The 15,842-nt window shown below is 34.8% G+C and overlaps 1 non-coding gene across 1 annotated transcript; it reads left to right on the top strand.

Annotated features, from left to right (window-relative positions):
• Positions 1–9,411: 9,411 nt before the first annotated feature.
• Positions 9,412–9,518, top strand: LOC131822292 (U6 spliceosomal RNA). Its single transcript, XR_009350171.1, has one exon. It is a non-coding gene; the product is annotated as a U6 spliceosomal RNA (small nuclear RNA).
• The last annotated feature ends 6,324 nt before the right edge of the window (positions 9,519–15,842 follow it).

Raw genomic sequence — 15,842 nt, forward strand, 5'->3', positions numbered from 1 at the left:
TCAACAGTACATTTAAAGGATTCTTCACCACGACCAAGTGGGATTTATTCCAGGGCTGCAAGGTTGGTTCCACATCTGCAAATCAGTCAATGTGATACAACACATCAATAAAAGAAAGAACCAGAACCATATGATACTCTCAATAGATGCTGAAAAAGCATTTGACAAAGTACAGCACCCCTTCCTGATCAAAACACTTCAGATTGTAGGGATAGAGGGCATATACCTCAATATCATCAAAGCCATCTAAGAAAAACACACCGCAAATATCATTCTCAATGTGGAGAAAAACTGAAAGCTTTTCCGTTAAGGTCAGGAACACGGCAGGAATGTCCATTATCACCACTGCTATTCAACATAGTACTAGAAGTCCTAGCCTCAGCAATCAGACAAAAGGAAATTAAAGCATCCAAATCGGCAAAGAAGAAGTTAAACTATCACTCTTCGCAGATGATATGATACTATATGTGGAAAACCCAAAAGACTCCAATCCAAAACTGCTAGAACTTGTACAGGAATTCAGTAAAGTGTCAGGATATAAAATCAATGCACAGAAATCAGTTGCATTTCTCTACACCAACAACAAGACAGAAGAAAGAGAAATTAAGGAGTCCATTCCATTTACAATTGCACCCCAAACCATAAGATACCTAGGAATAAACCTAACCAAAGAGGCTAAGAATCTATATTCAGAAAGCTATAAAGTACTCATGAAAGAAATCGAGGAAGACACAAAGAAATGGAAAAATGTTCCATGCTCCTGGATTGGAAGAATAAATATTGTGAAAATGTGTATGCTACTGAAAGCAAGTCCTATATAATTCTTACTTTAAGGAACAAGTTCCTTTTATAATTTTTTTATTATTCTACCATTCAAGTATTTCCATTTAAATTAAATTCAATATCATTTAAAAAATAATCAAAAGTGCAGCCAGTATTCAATTCCTGGGCTAAATAATTTTAGAAAGCTTTGTGTTATTGTACCTACAGGGTTTTTCTGTAGTTTTAACTCTTTCTTTCTGTGATTTTTCCCATTAGTCACGTAAGTGACTGCAATATAACAGACATTGAGGATAAAGAAGGACTGAATAGAACAATCCTTGGCCTCATGAAGTTGAGAATCTAGCAAGGGAGTCAAACAATTCAATCATTCAGAGACAATTTATTGAGTGCCTGGCCTAAGATGAGCACAACAAAACCCCAGCCCAGAGGAATCATTTTAATTTTTTATTTTTTTATAAACATATATTTTTATCCCCAGGGGTACAGGTCTGTGAATCACCAGGTTTACACACTTCACAGCACTCACCAAAGCACATACCCTCCCCAATGTCCATAGTCCCACCCCCTTCTCCCAACCTCCCTCCCCCCAGCAACCCTCAGTTTGTTTTGTGAGATTAAGAGTCACTTATGGTTTGTCTCCCTCCCAATTCCATCTTGTTTCATTGATTCTTCTTCTACCCACTTAAACCCCCATGTTGCATCACCACTTCCTCATATCAGGGAGATCATATGATAGTTGTCTTTCTCTGATTGACTTATTTCGCTAAGCATGATATGCTCTAGTTCCATCCATGTTGTCCCAAATGGCAAGATTTCATTTCTTTTGATGGCTTCATAGTATTACATTGTGTATATATACCACATCTTCTTGATCAATGAATATGCTACCTAAAGCAATCTACAGAATGCAATTCCTATCAAAGTACCATCCATCTTTTTCAAAGAAATGGAGCAAATAATTCTAAAATTTATATGGAACCAGAAAAGACCTCGAATAGCCAAAGGGATATTGAAAAAGAAAGCCAAAGTTGGTGGCATCACAATTCCGGACTTCAAGCTCTATTACACAGCTGTCATCATCAAGACAGCATGGTACTGGCACAAAAACAGACACATAGATCAATGGAACAGAATACAGAGCCCAGAAATAGACCCTCAACTCTATGGTCAACTCATCTTCGACAAAGCAGGAAAGAATGTCCAATGGAAAAAGACAGCCTCTTCAATAAATGGTGCTGGGAAAATTGGACAGCCACATGCAGAAAAATGAAATTGGACCATTTCCTTACACCACACACGAAAATAGACTCAAAATGGATGAAGGACCTCAATGTGCGAAAGGAATCCATCAAAATCCTTGAGGAGAACACAGGCAGCAACCTCTTCGACCTCAGCCGCAGCAACATCTTCCTAGGAACAACGCCAAAGGGAAGGGAAGCAAGGGCAAAATTGAACTCTTGGGATTTCATCAAGATCAAAAGCTTTTGCACAGCAAAGGAAACTGTTAACAAAATCAAAAGACAACTGACAGAATGGGAGAAGATATTTGCAAATGACATATCAGATAAAGGACTAGTGTCCAAAATCTATAAAGAACTTAGCAAACTCAACACCCAAAGAACAAATAATCCAATCAAGAAATGGACAGAGGACATGAACAGACATTTCTGCAAAGAAGACATCCAGATGGCCCACAGACACATGAAAAAGTGCTCCATATCACTGGGCATCAGGGAAATACAGATCAAAACCGCAATGAGGTATCACCTCACACCAGTCAGAATGGCTAAAATCAACAAGTCAGGAAATAACAGATGCTGGCGAGGATGCGGAGAAAGGGGAACCCTCCTACACTGTTGGTGGGAATGCAAGCTGGTGCAGCCACTCTGGAAAACAGCATGGAGGTTCCTCAAAATGGTGAAAATAGAACTGCCCTATGACCCAGCAATAGCACTACTGGGTATTTACCCTAAAGATACAGACGTAGTGATCCAAAGGGGCACGTGCACCCGAATGTTTATAGCAGCAATATCCACAATAGCCAAACTATGGAAAGAACCTAGATGCCCATCGACAGAGGAATCATTTTAATGGGAGAGATAGATAATAGGTAAGCCAACTTAAAAAAAATTGTACTGGTTTTTTCTTTAATAGTGATGCATATTTGAACAAAATAAGCACATTTTAAAAAGAGCAGTGATTGAGAAGAGGTTTTTTAACTGAGTGGTCCAAAAAGGACTCCCTTAAAAAGTCTGTTTAGAACAGATTTCTGAATAATATCAGCTATGAAGCTGCATAAAGATCTCAGGGGTGGGTGATTTTTCCAGTCAAAAAACTGTAAAGGCTCCAAAGTCACAATACAGCTGTAAGTTTCTCTAATAAAGTAACTTCTGACAAAGGATGAGAAGAAATAACTAACCCAGGTTTGAAAGAAAAGGGACAGACTTTCTATGGAATTAATATTTAATTAAAGCTCTAAAGGACAAAAATACACTAGAGCAAAATCCTGGTGATGCTGATATACCTAATGAAAGATCATAAACAAGGTGTGGGTAGCAAAGAGTGTGTGGGATTGTTAGTAAGAACAGTGGGGAAGAGTCATCCCTGAACATGTTCTTAAATGAAGCAATTCTTGTGTTGTTTTAAAAGGTAAATTGGAGTTTGTCTAAGTGATTAGAGAAGGATGCCTCAGCTTATGGAAGTTCATTGCCATAAAGATGTGATAAACTTCTGCAGATATTTTCATGTATATTTGTTGTTGCTTCTAGTAATGGTGATCTAAAAACTCCTACTTAAGAAAACTAAAAATCCAGACAAAATAGCTTTTAAAGTTAAAAATATCAGAATGATTATAAAAATAAGTGAGGGATTACTGGGCCAAAATACGAAATACAATGAGTGTCTAGAGATATATGCCCTGAAGCCATTTTATCTATGAGAGCATTTGAAACTGCTAAAACACACTGAGCTGTGTTTTTAATAGACTCTTGATACTAGAAAAACAAAATTCAAAATCCAGCAGCAATCAAGTTTGAGGACTTTGGTACAACCCAAATTTAAGTTGAGATCCCCAAAGCACAAGGAGAAGCAGAAATAAGACTAGAGCCTACCTTGCCTTCTGTGTAAACTGAGAAAGTCAGCCACTGAATTTGGAGTATGATTGTCTTGTAGAGTCTCAGATATAAGAGAAAATCCTGCCAAGGAGGACCATACCATTATTATAGCTCTTAATTATCCCTACTCAATAAGAGTTTCAAATATAATGTCTTGAACATAGCAAAATGTAACAAAGCACACAAAGAAAAACCATTAACAAGATTTGATAGACAAAATGGGATTAAGTATGATATTAAAATGATCAATAAAGATTGTAAAATGGCTTGATTACTCTGCTCAAAGAAATGAGAGGGGAAGCAAATTGAACAAAAAACTGAAACTAAAAATGATATTGAGAAAGATTTTATAAATGAACCAAATGAATACTCTAGAACATTAAAGATATGACAGCTAATTTAAGATACCACAGTGGTGCCTAGGTGGTTCGCTTAATTAAACCTCCAATTCTTTTTCCTTTTTTTTTAACACCTTAATTTTATTTTATTCCTTTCATTTTGGCTCAGATCATGATGTCAGGGTTGTGAAATAGAGCCCAGAGTTGGGCTCTGTGCTGAGCCTGGAGCCTGCTTAAGATTCTTTTCTCTTCTTTTTCTATCCCTCCCTGCGCTCTCGCTCGTTCGCTCGCGCTCCCTTGCTTGCTAATCAATACATAAATATATAAATATATAGATAATAGACAAAGCAAAATAAAAGCAGATTATGGAAATAAATATAAAGATTTTGAAATGAAAACAAGTTCAAAATAAAATAGAGAAGACCTACACCGCTAAAAGTTCATTCAGAAAATCTGCTATTAAAGAAGTCAGTATGACACAATGTTAAGATATCAAAAGATTTGAGCATGTACTTTACAGAAAGTGTAATCCAAATGGCCGCTCATATATAAAAACTGCTTATTTTTATTATGAATCTGGAATTAAATTAAATTAAATTAAAATTAAATTAAAACCTAGAATGGCATACTATTACACACTTACCATATTGGGCAACAGTAAAACTGTCTTGCAAGAATGTGAAAGAATGACAGTGCCCATAATAAAAACATTTGAGGTAAGTTGGACAATATTTAGAAAACTTAACAATAAAAATAAAAAAAATTGGTCCATTCCTAGAAATACAACATGGAACTAAATGAATATTTTCACCAGGATATGCAAACAGATGATTATAGTTATTTCATTCATAACGGCAGATCAGTAGTGGTGTATTTGCACAATGTTACATTAAATAAGAGAATATTAACAAACTGGGAGTAGGAGCTAGGTTGTTGACATAAAGAGATCTTCTATGGTGCTGATTATGTTCTATTTCTCAAAATCTTAAATTTAAAAAGTTTTCAAATTTATATCTAGTTAGATAGATAGTTAGATTGATGATAGATAGATATCCCAGAAGCTGCAATGCTAGGCTAAGACCAGGCTTTAAAGGGCTTTTCTATACTCTACTAAATACTTTAAACCTTTCATTATATCATAGCTCAGTGTTCAAATCTCCATTGGTTTCCTCAGTTTCCTAATATTTCTCTTAAGGCGACCTGATCTAGACTTTTGATCACCTTTGTCTAAATATTTCTATTTTAACAAAGTCCTTTGTAACACTCAGAGACTAAAACTTAGAAAAATACTCTGTTATCTCACTAGAGTGGAAAATATATAGTTACCCATTAACTAATGATATCCATGTCTACATTAGATCCATGACATTTTTAATTCTTGGGAGCTTTTGGTTAAATGAATTTTTTAAGCTTCCTTTAAGTGAAGCTTTAAGCCATCACCACACGAAAAAATTGAAGAACTAAATGAAAACAAGCCAAGTATTTACAGAGTAATAGAATGTGCAGTGGAAAGAGTACAATTCTGAAATCATAAAGCCTAAATTAGTGTGATGCATCTTTACTAGCCATGTAATCATAAACCAGTTATCTAAATTGTGTTAGCCTCAGTTTTTTCACCCATGAGATGGTGATAATAATACTTATTATGCAGAGTTGTTGTGTGGCTGTAATGAAGCATGGAGCATGAGAGTCTCATATTCCATGCTAAAATGATAGCTATTTTTATACTTATAATAATTCTAATAATAGTAATTAAATTGTTCAAAATGATAATATTCATTTATATTGAGGCATTGTATTGACTATTCATAGACACATTTACCAAAATAAATTTCATTTTACTTTACCCCCCCCGAGGATATATATTCCCTAATTCAATATGAATCTCATTAGGAATAATAATTATCATGATAAATATGCTGATTTTTCTTCTATTTTTTTTTAGGGAAGTATCCTTTACTGTTGACCATAAAGAAACTTAAGCAAGTCTGTCTTATTCAAAATTTGCATGCTGCTTTCTTATGAAACTAGATTATAGAGTTGTATGAAATAAATTCATGCAGTTAAGACATTTATGTTTGGAAAACTGGGTGGTCAGTTTAGTATTTCAAAAGAAGATTTTAAATTTAAACCTTAAAAATGAGCTCTTTCAGCCTTATTTATAGACCATCCTTCATGCTTCATAAGTATTCCTTCATTGTAAACTAAGTAATAGATATTGTCACAGTGTATATAACTAAAATGGATTTTATATTCTATTATTTCAGAGTTAGTTGCAGTTTCTACTTCCTTACTTCCTTTTTTGAAAAATAGATTAATTCTACAAAAAGTTTTTTCCAGCTTTATTGAAAAATAATCGACATATTATAATTTGTAAATTTAAGAAATGATTTCTTATAACACTGCAAACTTAACATTGTGTAAATTTTGTACAATTTGATAAATTGGTATACATCTGTATTGCAATATAATCTACATAAAAATGTTAATACATCTACTATCTCATATAGTTGCCACTGTTTTTATGCATGTATCGTAAGGAATTTTAAGATCTACTCTCTTAGCAACTTTTATGTATATAGTACAGTAGAGATAAACTTCAGAGGTCTTGTGGGTTTTGTTCCATAGCACCTCAATAAAGCGATTATCTCAATAAACTAAGTCAAATTATTATTATTTTTTGGTTTCCCAGTGCGTATAAAAAATAAACACTATACTGTACTGTTCAAAAGCATTATATCTTTAAATAAAATCAATGCATATACCTTAAGTAAACTAGTTCTGAGTTTTTAGTGGGTCATAATTACTGATCACAGATCACCATAACAAATACAATAATAATGAAAAAACTTGAAATATTGCAAGAATTACCAACATGTGACAGAGAGACACAAAATGAACAAATGTTATTAGAAAAATGGAGGCAGCAGACCTATTTTATACAAGATTGCTATAAACTTTCAACTTGTAAGAATGTGATATATACAAAGTTTAATAAAGGGAAGCACAATAAAAAAGTATGTATATATTATTATCTATGATCATCATGTTGTACATTAGATTCCCAGAACTTTTTCATATTATAGTTGCAAGTTTGTACACTTTGACCACCTTACTCCACCCCAGGTTCACCCCTTGTCAACTCAACTCTAAGTTTCCATTAGTTTGCCTTTTCTTCAGATTCTGTGTGTAAGGGATATCATAATACATAAATTAAAAATATATATATATAATCTTTGAAATATTTCACTTAGTATAATACCTTCAAGATCCATCCATGCTGTTGTAAATGGCAGTATTTCTTAATTTTTCATGGTTAAGTAGTATTCCATAGTACATATTTACCATTCTTATTTTATTCATTCATCCATTAATGGATACTGAAGTTATTTCCATCTCTAGCTTAGAGTTAATAATTTTATAATGAACATACTAGTGCAGATATGGGGGCGCCTGGGTGGCTCAGTGGGTTAAGCCGCTGCCTTCGGCTCAGGTCATGATCCCAGGGTCCTGGGATCGAGTCCCACATCGGGCTCTCTGCTCAGCAGGGAGCCTGCTTCCTCCTCTCTATCTGCCTGCCTCTCTGCCTACTTGTGATCTCTGTCTGTGAAATAAATAAATATAATCTTTAAAAAAAAAAGAGTGCAGATATGTCTTCAAATAGTGACTTCGTTTCCTTTAGATATATACCTAGAAGTGGGATTTCTGAATCATATGGTAATTTTACTTTTAGTAATATGAATCATCTCCATACTGTTTTCCATACAAATTTATATCCCTATCACAGTGCATAACTTCCCCATTTTCCCCAATATTTACCAAAATTTGTTAGTTTTAATTTTTTGGTAATATATATTCTAATAGATAGTAATATCTTGCTGTGTTTTCCAGAGGTAAACAACAACAACATAATGACTTTGCCCTGAGTTTTTACGTTGAGCCCTTTTTAATGCTCCTGTTGGTCATTTATATAACTTTTTTGAAAAAAAGTCTATTGAGATCCTTTTGCTATTTTTAAAATTATATATTTTTTTATTTGTATCTGTTGGTTATTAACCTCTTTTCAGATATAAGATTTGTAAGTATTTTCTTCCATTCTGTGGATTGTGTTTTTATTCTCTGTCTCTCTCTCTCTTTTTTTTTTTTTTGGCAATGCAGAAACTTTAGTTTGATGTAATATCATTTATTTATTTTTGGTTTTTTTTGCTTGTGTTTTTGGTCTGGTATCCAAAAAACTATTGGCAAGACCAATGTCAAGGAGTATTTTTCCTATGTTTTCCTTTAGGAAATTTAGTTTCATGCATCACATTTAAGTCTTTAATCTATTTCAAGTTAAGATTTATGAGTGATATAAGGCTCCAGTTTCATACTGTTTTATGTGACTTCAGTTTTAAATATCATTTATTGAACAGACTATCTTTACCCATTACATATGTTGGCCCCTGTCAAATATTAGGTGACTGTATGAAAGGATTTATTTCTGGACTCTCAATTCTGTTCTGCTTCTTTATTGGTCTGTTTTTATGCCAGTATACTTTATTGTTTTGAGCATGGGGGCTTTGTAATATAATTTCAAATCAAGAAGTGCAATTTCTCTTCTTCATCCTTTCTCAGAACTGCTTTGATTATTTGTTGTCTTTTATGGTCCTTTATATATTTTAGGATTCTTTACTTACTACTGTAAAAAAATAATATTGGATTTTTAAAAAATATTTTTAATTTATTTATTTGACAGAGAGAGATGACAAGCAGGCAGAGAGGCAGGCAGAGAGAGAGAGGAGGAAGCAGGCTCCCTGCTGAGCAGAGAGCCTGATGCAAGGCTCGATCCCAGGACCCTGGGATCATGACCTGAGCCGAAGGCAGCGGCTTAACCCACTGAGCCAACCAGGCGCCCCTAACTTTGGATTTTTGGTAGGAATAGAATTTACAGATGGTTTCCGGTAGTATGGACATTTTAACAATGTTAATTCTTACCGTTCATAAATATGGGCTATCTTTCCATTTGTATCTCCTTCAATTTCTTTATCAATGTCATAGTTTATGGGGTACAGATCTTTCATCTTCTTAGTTAAATCTTTTCCTAAGTATTTTATTATTTTTGATACTATTGTGAATTAGATTGTTTTCTTTATTTTTTCAGATAGTTCATCATTAGAGTGTTAAAATGCCCCTGTCTTGTGCTTACTTTGGCAGCACATATACTAAAATTGGAATGATGCAGAGAAGATTAGCGTGATCACTGAACAAGGATGACATGAAAAACTGGGAAGCATTCCATATTAAAAACAAAACAAAACAAAAAAATTCTTGTCTTTTATATATTGATCTTGTATTTAGCAGCTTTACTAAATTTGTTTATTGAAATGTTTTTTGTGAAGTTTTTAGGATTTTTTTACATGTAAGTTCATGTTATCCAAAAGAAGAAAATTTTACTTCTTCCTTTTTTTTTGGAGTCTTTTATTTCTTTGTGCTCCTTGTTTCTCTGGCTAGGACATCCAGTACTATGTCAAATGAGAGTAGTGAAAGTGGACACACTTGTCTTGTTTCTGATCTTTAAGGGGAAAACTATCAAACTTTTTTGATTGAATATGAGATTAGCTCTGGGATTGCAATATGTGTTTTTTTTAATGGATTTTTAAAATTTTATTATAAACATATAATGCGTTTTTATCCCTAGGGATACAGGTCTGTGAATCACCAGGTTTACACATTTCACAGCACTCACCATAGCACATACCCTCCCCAATGTCCATACCCCCACCATCCTCTCCCAACACATCTCCCCCCAACAAACCTCAGTCTCTTTTGTGAGATTCAGTCTTTTATGGTTTGTCTCCCTCCCAATCCCATCTTCGTTTATTTTTCTTTTCGTACCCCCCAAACCACCTATGTTGCATCTCCACTTCATCATATCAGGGAGATCATATGATAGTTGTCTTTCTCAGATTGATTTATTTCGCCAAGCATAATACCCTCTAGATTCATCCACGTCATCACAAATAGCAGGATTTCATTACTTTTGATGGCTGCATAGTATTCCATTGCACATATATACCACATCTTATTTATTGATTCATCTGTGGAAGGACATTTAGATTCTTTTCATAGTTTAACTATTGTGGACATTGCTGCTATAAACATTTGGGTTTATGTGCCCCTTCAGAATTCCACGTTTGTATATTTAGGGCATATACCCAGTAATACAATCACTGGGTCATAGGGTAGTTCTATTTTCAGCGTTTTGAGGAACTTCCACGCCGTTTTCCGGAGTGGTTGCACCAGCTTGCATAACCATGTACAGTGTAGGAGGGTTCCCCTTTCTCCACATCCTCGCCAGCATCTGTCATTGACTGACTTGTTCATTTTAGCCATTCTGAAAGGTGTGAGTTGGTATCTCATTCTGGTTTTGATTTGTATTTCCCTGATGCCAAGTGATGTGGAGCATTTTTTCATGTGTCTGTTGGCCGTTTGGATGTATTCTTTGCAGAAATGTCTGTTCATGTCCACTGCCCATTTCTTCATTGGATTATTTGGTCTTAGGGTGTTGAGTTTGATAAGCTCTTTATAGATTTTGGATACTGGCCCTTTATCCGGTATGTCATTTGCAAATATCTTCTCCCATTCTGACAGTTAACTTTTGGCTTTGTTAACTGTTTCCTTTGCTGTGTAAAAGCTTTTTGATCTGATGAAATCCCAGTAGTTCATTTTTGCCCTTGCTTCCCTTGCCTTTGGCGATGTTCCTAGGAAGAAGTTGCTGCTGCTGAGGTCAAAGAGGTTGCTACCTGTTCTCTCCTCAAGGATTTTGATGGATTCCTTTCTCACATTATGCTTCTTCATCCATTTCCAGTCTATTTTCATGTATGGTGTAAGGAAATGGTCCAATTTCATTTTTCTGCATGTGGCTGTTCCATTTTCCCAACACCTTTTGTTGAAGAGGCTGTCTTTTTTCCATTGGACATTCCTTCCTGTTTTGTTGAAGATTAGTTGACCACAGAGTTGAGGGTGTATTTCTGGGCTCTCTATTCTGTTCCATTGATCTATGTCTGTTTTTGTGACAGTTCCCTACTATCTTGATGATGACAACTTTGTAATAGAGCTTGAAGTCTGGAATTGTGATGCCAACAACTTTGGCTTTCTTTTTCAATATTCCTCTGGCTACTCGAGGTATTTTCTGGTTCCATATAAATTTTAGGATTATTTGTCCCATTACTTTGAAAAAAATGAATGGAATTTTGATAGGGATTGCATTAAATGTGTAGATTGCTTTAGGTAGCATACACATTTTCACAATATTTGTTCTTCCAATACAGGAGCATGGAACATATTTCCATTTCTTTGTGTCTTCTTCAATTTCTTTCATGAGCACTTTAGAGTTTTCTGAGTATAAATTCTTTGTCTCTTTGGTTAGGTTTATTCCTAGGTATCTTAGGGTTTGGGGTGCAATTGTAAATGGGATTCACTCCTTATTTTCTATTTCTTCTGTCTTGTTGGTATAAAAAAAATGCAACCAATTTCTGTGCATTGATTTTATATCCTGACACTTTACAGAATTCCTATACAAGTTAGAGCAGATTTGGAGTGGAGTCCTTTAAGTTTTCCACATACAGTATCATATCATCTGCAAACAGTGATAGTTTGACTTCTCTTTTGTCAACTGGAAAAATTTGAATGACTTTAATTTCTTTTTGTTGTCTGATTGCTGAGGCTAGGACTTCTAGTACGATGTTCAACAGCAGTGTCATGATAACGGACATCCCTGCCATGTTCCTGACACTAGCGGAATAGGATTGAGTTTTTCTCCATTGAAAATGGTATTTGCGGTGGGTTTTTCATAGATGGCTTTGATAATATTGATAATATGTGCCCTCTATCCCTACACTTTGAAAGTTTTAATCAGGAAAGGATACTGCACTTTGTCAAATGCTTTTTCAGCATCTATGGAGAATATCATGTGGTTTTTGTTCTTTCTTTTATTAATGTGTTGTATCACATTGATTGATTTGCAGATGCTGAACCAACCTTGTAGCCTTGGAATAAATCCCACTTGGTCGTGGTGAATAATCCTTTTAATGTACTGTTGAATCCGATTGGCTAGTATTTTGGTGAGAATTTTCGCATCTGTGTTCATCAAGGATATTGGTCTGAAGTTCTCTTTATTGATGGGATCCTTGTCTGGTTTGGGGATCAAGGTGATGCTGGCCTCGGAAAAAAAGAGTTTGGAAGTTTTCCTTCCATTTCTATTTTTTGGGAACCGTTTCAGGAGAATAGGAATTAATTCTTCTTTAAAAGTTTGGTAGAATTCCCCTGGGAAGCCATCTGGCCCGGGGCTTTTGTTTGTTTGGAGATTTTTGATGACTGTTTCAATCTCCGTACTGGTTATGGCTCTGTTCAGGTTTTCTATTTCTTCCTGGTTCAGTTGTGGTAGTTTATATGTCTCTAGGAATGTACCCATTTCTTCCAGATTTTTGAATTTGTTGGCGTAGAGTTGCTCATAGTATGTTCTTATAATTGTTTGTATTTCTTTGGTGTTGGTTGTGATCTCTCCTCTTTCATCCATGATTTTATTTATTTGGATCCTTTCTCTTTTCTTCTTGATAAGTCTGGAAAGGGGTTTATCAATCTTATTAATTCTTTCAAAGAACCAGCTCCTAGTTTCATTAATTTGTTCTATTGTTTTTTTTTTTTGTTGGTAGTGTTTTGTTTTGTTTTGTTGGTTTCTATTTCATTGATTTCTGCTCTGATCTTTATTATTCCTCTTCTCTTGCTGGGTTTAGGATTTCTTTGTTGTTCTTTCTCCAACGCCTTTAGGTGTAGGATTATGTTGTGCATTTGAGATCTTTCTTGTTTCTTGAGAAAGGCTTGTACAGCTTTATATTTTTCTCTCAGGACTGCCTTTGCTGTATCCCACAGATCTTGAACACTTTTGTTTTCATTATCATTTTTTTCCATGAATTCTTTCAATTCTTCTTTAATTTCCTGGTTGACCAATTCATTTTTTAGAAGGATGTGGTTTAGTCTCCATGTATTTGTGTTTTTTCCAAGTTTCCTCTTGTGATTGAGTTTTAGTTTCAGAGCACTGTGGTCTGAGAATATGCAGGGGATGATCCCAATCTTTTGATAATGGTTGAGATCTGATTCATGACCCAGGCTGTGGTCTATTCTGGAGAATGTTCCATGTGCACTAGAGAAGAATGTGTATCTGTTATTTTGGGATGGAATGTGTTGAATATACCTGTGATGTCCATCTTGTCCAGTGTGTCATTTAAGGCCTTTTTCCTTGTTGATCTGTTGCTTGGATGATCTGTCCATTTCAATGAGGGGAGTGTTAAATTCCCCTACTATTATTTTATTATTGTCAATGTGTTTCTTTTATTTTGTTATTAATTGGTTTATTTAGTTGGCTGCTCCCATGTTAAGGTCATAGATATTTAAAATTGTTAGGTGTTCTTGTTGGACAGACCCTTTGAGTATGATAATGTGTCCTTCCTCATCTCTTATTATAGTCTTTGGCTTAAAATCTAATTGATCTGATATAAGGATTGCCACCCAAACTTTCTTCTGATGTCCATTAGCATGGTACATTGTTTTCCACCCCCTCTCTTTAAATCTGGGGGTGTCTTCGGGTCTATGATGAGTTTCTTGGGCAGCATATTGACGGGTTTTGCTTTTTATCCATTCTGATACCCTGTGTCTTTTGATTGGTGCCTTTAGGCCATTTACATTCAGGGTAACTATTGAGAGATATGAATTTAGTGGCATTGTATTGCCTATAATGTGACTGTTACTGTATATTGTTTCTGTTCCTTTCTGATCTACTACTTTTAGGCTCTCTCTTTGCTTAGAGGACTCCTTTCAATATTTCCTGGAGAGTTGGTTTGGCGTTTGCAAATTCTTTCAGGTTTTGTTTGTCCTGGTAGCTTTTTAATCTCTCCTTCTATTTTCAATGATAGCCTAGCTGTATATAGTATTCGTGGCTGCATGTTTTACTCACTTAACACTCTGAAGATATCATGCCAGGTCTTTCTGGCCTGCCAGGTCTCTGTGGATAAGTCTGCTGCCAATCAAATGTTTTTACTGTTGTACAATACAGACTTCTTCTCCCAGGATGCTTTCAGGATTTTCTCTTAGTCATTAACAGTTGTAAATTTTACAATCAGGTTACGGGGTGTGGACCTATTTTTATTGATTTTGAGGGTCATTCTTTGTATCTCCTGGATTTTGATGTTTGTTCCCTTTGCCATATTAGGGAAATTCTCTAGAAATTTCTCTCCAATATACCTTCTGCTCCCCTCTCTCTTTCTTCTTCTTCTGGCATCCCAATTATTCTAATGTTTTGTCGTCTTATGGTCTCACTTATCTCTCAAATTCTCTCCTCATGGTCCAGTATTTGTTTGTCTCTCTTTTGCTCAGCTTTTTATTCTCCATCATTTGGTCTTCTGTATCACTAATTCTTTTGCCTCATTTATCCTAGCAGTAAGAACTTCCATTTTTATTGCACCTCATTAATAGCTCTTTTGATTTCAACTTGGTTAGATTTTAGTTCTTTTATTTCTCTAGAAAGGGCTTTTATCTCTCTGGAGAGGGTTTCTCTAATATCTTCCATGCCTTTTTCGAGCGCAGCTAGAACCCTGAGAGTTGTTATTCTGAACTCTAGTTCTGTCATATTACCTATGTCTGTTTTGATTAGGTCCCTAGCCTTTGGCCACTTGTCCTTTTTCTTGTGTTGAGTTTTTCTACCTTGACATTTTGAGAAGATGAGAATATATAAAGGAGCAAATGAAATGCTAAAAGGGTGGTAAAGACCCCAGGAAAATGTGCTTTAACTAAATCAGAAGAGACCCCAAGTTGTGGGAGAACGAAAGGGGATAAAAAAAAGTTCTAGGGGAAAAAAAAGGTTTTAAAAAAGAAAACAAGGAAAAATTATTACAAAAGAAAAAACATTATATATATACTAGACTTGTGACTAGAACAGGGTCACTCACTTAATTTTGGGAGTATTTTGGTCTCTTAGAAGAAACTACCTCCCAGGATTTTAAAGGATGAAAAACATATAAGGGTAGGCACAATGACGGAATGGAATAACCCTATAAAAATGAGTTAAAAAATTTAATTTCTAAAAAATAAGTTGATAGAGCAAGTTGGTTGGGACAATAAAGAAAAATAAACTGGAGAGAATTTGCTCAGGCTGGACACTGGAACATTCTTGGAGCTAGATTTAGGGTATATTTTGGTCTATTAGGAAATGTTAAACCCCAAATTATTTAGAAGAAAAAACCCTATGTGTAAATAAATATATAGTTAGATACAATGGAGGATAAAATATGACTATAATAATGAAGGTTCAATATAGATTATTATTTTTTGTAAGGTATTTTAAAAATAATCTCATTAAAAAACATTAAAAGATGAATGGTTAAAAGTTAAAAAAATGAGCAGAAGAAAAAAGAAAAAATATATAACTGCAAGACTAAAGAATCATTGGGAGAAAGCCATGAATTTCTTGTTTTGCTTTCTCCTCCTCTGGAATTCCACTGTTCTCTTTAGTAAGTGAAGTTGATCTTGGCTGGGTTTCTTGTTGGTCTTCTGGGGAAGGAGCCTTTTGTATTGA

Source organism: Mustela lutreola, chromosome X, assembly GCF_030435805.1.
Source record: "Mustela lutreola isolate mMusLut2 chromosome X, mMusLut2.pri, whole genome shotgun sequence".
In the NCBI taxonomy this organism is placed as follows: domain Eukaryota; kingdom Metazoa; phylum Chordata; class Mammalia; order Carnivora; family Mustelidae; genus Mustela; species Mustela lutreola.